Genomic DNA, 7335 nt, shown 5'->3' with positions numbered 1-7335 from the left:
TTAGATAACATCGTTGTGCATATTACAACAACTGAGAACATACTCTTGAGAGAAAGATGCCAACAAAACAATATCAAAGTAAAAAAGATATTAAGAAAAACAATATTATATACAGAAAAAAAAATGAAAAAGAACATCAACATAAGTTATTTATAGAAAAAACTGAGTCAGTGCAGTTAGTTGTCAGTTGCATAAAGACTATTAATAAGGGAAGTAGTTAGTAGTTGGGTGGAAAAATATAATTGCATAGTTTTGTAAGGACTACAAACCCTTGCGGGGTATATAGTGGGAACCAGAATAACATATATGTTTTTTCCTAGAATTGATTCTAAACTAACAAATAACAAAATAATATCATTAAAGTTAATAGTATTTTAAACTAGAAAATTCAAATGCCTAGACTCTCGGACTTCCTATTTATAACTACATGAACTTTATATTATATATATCTAGTTGTGTTGTTTGGACTTCTATACTATGAAGTAGAGTGACAATTTGACATTTCTTACATGGTTTGATCCTAATTCATGTTCATGACTCTTTTTTAGAAGTAATAATTTGTTAAACAAATAATAACTAGTTTTTTTCTCACTTTTTTGTACCAATTTAATTTTCTTTTATTAATATACGTCTTTAAATCTTATTTTAAGCAATTAAATTAATTTTTTTATTGATAATTTTATATATTGTATTAAACGATTTCTTGATCTTTAATTACTCAATGTTAATAAACTTATAATTAATAATAAATAGTAAAGAATGATTTTCAATAAAACTTAAAATCTGGTAAAAAAGAAGACTCGTATTTATAGTTGTACCCACATATCCATTATAACATATACTTCTCACAAAAGTCGTTTCTCTTCTTTTTCTCTTTTTTTCATGTTTGTTTTTCTCTTTTCCAAAGTTACTTTCAATTGGGTGCCTCTTCTATTTCTCTCTCAAGCAATTCCTTCTTAGTTCTCTCTCTTAAATCTTAAGATCAATTTTTGAATTTTTTACAAATCGTACTAGATAAAACATAATATAAAATATTTTTTTTATCTAATTATAATATATTTTAGAGTTTATTTTTATTCTATAATCTTTTATTTTTAACATTTTTGATATATTTATGAATAATTCACAATTTATATTGGTCTTATTAATTAAATCTCTTAATTTTTTTCATTTTAGTTACTCCCCTTTAAATTTTATTTTGATTGATTTAGTGATAAATGTGTAAGCGCCTAGATCACTGGGAATAATTCATTTTTGTTATTGTTTCAACTTTAAGTAATCCTCAAATAACGAAAATCATTTAAAACTTTATTCTAATTTAGATACTATTGCAACTAATTTAGATACATTTTTTTTACAAAGACTACATTTTGTTAGAGAATATGTAGGAAGTGATAACTTGAGTTTTCTTTTTTTACAAAAATTAACAATTAATAAAATCATTAAATATTTGATGTGGTCGTACGGTGATATATGAGAAATATACCTAAAGTTTTATTTCATACATAAAAATTGTTATAGATAAGTATAATATAAAAAATATAAAAGTGTATATTTTGTTTAATATATGAAAAGTCAAAAAGTATGAAATGTTATTATATATTTTATTTAATAACATAATAATAATAATAAGTATAATATAAAAATATTGATTTAAATGTAATAAAATTATAACATATTAAACTATATAATAAAATATATAATTTTATATGTATGTATAAATGATATTGTTTTTAAAAGTTAATTAAAATTTTGTAGTGGGGTTACCTTAATTTTGACTCTAACCTACTTGAGAGGAGGTTGAAGTTTTTTTTTTGACCTTCACTTTTGGAGTTTTCTAGAAAGGGGTTTTTTCAATAGTGAATTAAGACTAACTCATGTTCCAGGATCAAGTTGACAACTCGAGTGTTAAGTTTTGCAGGTTTCTAAATATAAGCTTTGTTGGAATGTAACCTTTTTCTTTTTTATTTCCCCATTACCTTAAGTTGGAAGGAATCTTCCACTATTTTTTTGTTTGTCACTCTAATATTGGGCCAATCTTTCCTTATTTTTGGGTATTTTTAATCCAGAGAAATATTATATTGATTGTGAGATTAGGCCCCTACCAAGTTGGATTGACAATTTAAATTGATTGTTAGTTCTGTTCGGAGTTGAGTTGGAATGTTGATTTTAAATCGATCACTACATCATCCCTACTCAAGCTGGATTGTTGAATTTAAATTAATTGTTTGTTCAGTTTCCAATCAAGCTGGAGTGTCAAGTTTAAATTGATAGTTAGATCAACCCTAGACGAGTTGGAGTGTCAAGTTTAAATTAATCAGTAGATCTATGCCTAGTCGATTTGGAGTGTTGAGTTTAAACTAATCATTTAATAAGCTCCTAGTCAAGCTAGAATATTAAGTTTAAATTGATTATCGAGTCAATCCACAACCAAACTAGATTATCGAGTTTAAACTGATCATTAAATCAGCTCTCAATTGAGATAGAGTGTCAAAATTTAAATTGATCGATAAATCAATTCAAATTACGTTAGAGTGTCAAATTTAAACTAATAAATCGACTCCCAATTAAGTTGGATGTCCATGTAAAATTTTGTAACTAAGACAAAGTTTATAACCAAGTCAAATTTTTTATCTACGTCAAATTTTGTAACGAATTCAAATTATGTAACTAATTTGAATTTATAATTGAGTCAAAATTTGTAACCTAATCAAATTTTATAACAAAAGTTTGGATTTTGTAATCCAATCCGATGTTATAATGAGTCCGACTTTAAAATTAAGTCAAAATTTATAACCGAATCAAAATTTGTAGAAAGTTTATCTTAATATTTCTAAGATCAGCTTTCACTCTCTGGGTGCCACTTTGCAATGTATGAGATCTTGCAAAACTAATTTAAAGTTAAAGATGATTTTTGATTAAAGCTATAAAATCCATGTTAGAAATAAAAATATACAAAACTTATTTATATATATATAAAATAAACTTAATAAAAGTTGGTTAAAAAAACTAAATTCGTACCCTTTTAAAGTTAAAAAACTAAATTGACCAAAATTTAAAAGAGAAACTAATTTTAATTTTTACTAAAAGTTAGAAGATAAATACATATTTCAAAAAATATATATGTATTAGAAATATTTTATGTAAATAACTTTCGTATATAAAACATTACCACTTTTAAAATAAATAGAAAATGTTGTGTATTAAATATCGCTATTTAATGCTCAAGCTAGTTAAAAATAAAATTATATTAAATATATTAGTATTCAAAATTCTTAAAATATTGTATGTTATAATTATTAATAGATAATCATGTAAATATAATAATGAGGTATGGATTATATAAGGGTTTAGAAAATGATAGTTTAGAATTGATAGTATTTTTAAAATAATGAGAATAAATTATTTTAATATTTAAATGTTTCGGTATAAATAGAAATAATTACCGCTGAGCAATAATTACCGCTGAGCGCCATTTTAATGGGTCTTGGGCCACTTTTTTTGTAATCTTTATGAGTCTATATAAGGTTTTAGTCGATCTAGGGTTAGTATCTTTTGGTAGAACGTAGCAAAATCACACTTTCTTCACCCCTTGAAGGAGGATTTTGGATGCTCAAGCTCCACTCTTCAAATTCTAGGGTTCTATCTTTCATTCTTTCATTATTTTTCATCTAGTTTCACTATGATTATAGTGAACTAAACCTTCATTGTTGTTGGAGAATCAATGTAATCCTTTGAAACTCTCATGTATTGAATTGGTGCTTTAATCCATATGTTTTCTTTCATTAATTGTTAGGGTTTTTCTTTTATACTCTATGCATGCTTTGTTTAACTTCTTCAAGTGCATGATCATTGATTTTATTTGTATGGACACAAATAGATAAATCTAGACATGAAGAAATTCTCCCAAAAGTAATATTGACTAGACATAGGGATAGGAGGATTGGTTGCCTTTAAGCTGCGGTGCGAATGTAATGCATGAATAATTGCTAGGGAGACAAGACATTGTATACTAGTGATTAGGAGTAGGCTTTCTTCACCAAGACATTGGGTTTAAGGTAAATTAGAAAGTGGCATTAACATTAATGAAGAAGATGAATTCTTGAATACATGAGAGTGGATAGGATGAATTGAAAACTCCCAACAACATTATCATTCTATGTATTTCAATCATGTTTTGCTTCTTTTGTTCAATTGATCAATACATGCATTCATATTTACTTCTTAGTATTTGCATTTAAATCTACAAGAATACATTCACAAGTCTAATTTAATCAACAAATCACATGACTATTTAGGCCGTGAGTCCTTTGGGAAACGATACTTGGTCTTACCATTTATTATTACTGGATACGATTCGGTTACACTTGCCGAGGGTTAATAAGTTTTTGGCGTCGTTGCTGGGGACTCGTGGTTTAACTATTCTATTTGAGTGATTATTGATTAACTTTGACTTGATTTTTTTTTATTTTTTATTTTTTATTTTTTATTTTTATCTTTTTGTTTATCTTTTTTATCTGTTTATCTGTTTATCTTTTTGTTTTTATTTTTTTTATCTTTCTATCTTTTTAGTTTATCTTTTCTATCTTTTTGTGCTAACAATTGTTTCTAGGGTTTTGTGTTCTTGGTATGCAGGATACAATTAGGACTAGGAGCAAGAAAACTTTGAAACCTCTTCTTGAAGGATTGGACGAAAGTACAAGGAGAAGGATGATCCAAACTTCTAGAGAACTATTTCCTTCTCCGGAAACACTTCTACAACCCTCACCACAAAGATCCACTACAAGAATAATTGATATTACCGACGGTCGTAACTCATCGGTAATGTATAAAATCCGTCGGTAATTATCGTTTACCGACGGCTTACCGACAGTCAAAATGTCGTCGGTAAAACCGTTGTCGGTAACCTTTATCGACAGCCTTTTCAACCGTCGGTAATTACCGAAGGCTTGTGACCTTCGGGAAATCCGCCGGTAATTACCGCGATCTTGTTCATCTTCTTCATCTTCCTTCCTACCTTTGTGTCATTTTTTTTTTCGTTTCCACGAACTCCGCCACCGAAAAAGCATCACACCAATAACAAACTCATTTCCAAACAATCAAACAACCAATTTATTTTCAATAGTTAAAATCATAGAGAATCATAGAGAGTTTCTCTGTAATTCTCATATTTGTAAGAGAAAGAAGATGTTATTAGGACCGGTGATGTTCCTAATCGCACAGATCAACTTTGCAATGGCTCGCCGGAAAAGTTGAGCTCGCGGAAAAGTTGAGCTTGTTGGAAAGACGGAAAAGTGGAATATGGTGGGTTGCAACAGTGGCGAGCCCGCGATGGTGAAGAGCAACGGTGATGAGACTACGTGACAGTAAGCAAAAATTAGAAGGAGAAATGAGTAGTGGTGGCAAGAAGTTCCGGTGACCAAACATTAGAGGGTGGCACTACCGGTGGGAAGAAGTTGTACACTAAGATGGAGAGAAATGTGAAGGAGAAAAAAGTGTGATGTTTGCCACATATATTGGCACTAGAGGCGAAATTCGGGCTGGAAAATTCCTGTTCTTTTTACCGACGGCCATAAGCCTTCGGTAAATTCGTCGGTAACGTCGCTAAGTGAAATAAGGGGCGGGAAAATTCCCGCTCTTTTTACCGACGGCCAAAAGCCTTCGATAAATCCCTTGGTAAGTGACATACACATTAACGACGACCAAAAGCCTTCGGCAAATCCGTCAGTAATGTGCATTTCACTTACCGACGGATATACCGAAGGCTTTGGGCCATCAGTAAAAAAAATAAAAAAAACCGTCGGTAAATCCATCGGAAATTGAAATATATCGACGAATATATATTTGTCGGTAAAAATTCGTCGGTAATATTAATAATTTTTGTAGTGGTCTAACCAGAGTACTGAAGAGATGGCTGAAGAGAACAATGTTGTTATACGTACTCTGGCAGATTACATCACTGTTGTTGGCCCTCATCACTTTAATAACATTGGTAGGCCGAGGGTCAATGCTGCAAACACGGAAGTGAAACCGGCGTTGATACAATTGGTCAAGAGCAACCAATTTAATGGGCTATCACATGAAAGTCCATATGAGCATCTCACCACATTCAACGAGATTTGCAACAATGTAAAGATCAATGGTGTGTCGGATGAACCAATAAAGCTTAGTTTGTTTCCTTTCCCATTGGGAGGCAATGCTAAGTTATGGTTGAATTCTTTTCCAGAGGCAACAATAGTCATTCTTTTCCTTGGAGGTCTTGGTTCACAAACCAAGTTGATGCTAGATGCCTCAGCTAGAGGTAATATTAAATGCAAGACTCCAAAGGAAGCCACTGAATTGATTGACAACATGGCTACAAATGATAATGAGATGCATAATGAGAGAGGAGCTCCTATTCAACAAAAGGGAGTTCTACAATTGCAATCAAATGATGCCTTGCTTGCGCGAAACAAAATTATAACTCAACAGTTGGAGAATTTGACAAAGACACTTGCTCAGTTGCCAAAGGAGCTAAAGAATGTTGCACATGTTCAACAACAACTTTGTGAACTGCGTGGTGGTGACCATATCAATGGTCAATGCACTTTTCCAGTGGAGGCCTCAGAAGATGTAAATTTCATGGCCAATCAATTTCCATACTGCTAAGGGAATTACAACCAAGGGTGGAAACCACACCCAAGCATGGGTCAAGGTCAGAATGGACAAGCTGGACAATCAGGACAGTTCAATAGACCACAACAACAACCATCAATATGGCAACAAGTATCTACATTAAATGAGAAGTCATCAATGCTTGAAGAAACTCTTCAACAATTTATTCAGGTGACCATCTCCAATCATAAAAGCACTGAAGCTGCAATTAGAAATTGGAGATACAGATGGGTCAAATAGCTAAGGATTTGAAGCTTCATATTCAAGGAAAGTCAAAAAGGTGGACCGAAAACAACTGATGAGTTGGTGTGATGAAAGAAAGAGGACACCAACAGTGAAGATGGAACTTGAGCTTATTGGGTCTAGCTAATGACGTTAAAAGAATGCTTATTGGGAGGCACCCCAGTTATTTGAGAACATTAATTTCTTTGATTTTGGTTATGTAATTTTATAAACTTTGGGACATTGATTTTTGTTGTGTGAGATTTTATGGTATAGCATCTACTGATGGATGTTAGGTGGTTGAGTATCTATTGAAGGATACTAGGTTTATTTACACCTACTGATGGGTGTTGGTAAGAAAGATTTGCACGTACTGAAGGGTGCTGGAGGATTTTGGGTCAGGCTCGTGACGTTAAACAAGCGCTACTTGGGAGGCAACCCAATTGATTTACTTTATTT

The sequence above is a fragment of the Vigna angularis genome, chromosome 6, assembly GCF_016808095.1.
Source record: "Vigna angularis cultivar LongXiaoDou No.4 chromosome 6, ASM1680809v1, whole genome shotgun sequence".
NCBI lineage: Eukaryota > Viridiplantae > Streptophyta > Magnoliopsida > Fabales > Fabaceae > Vigna > Vigna angularis.
Note: the sequence above shows the minus strand (reverse complement) of the source record.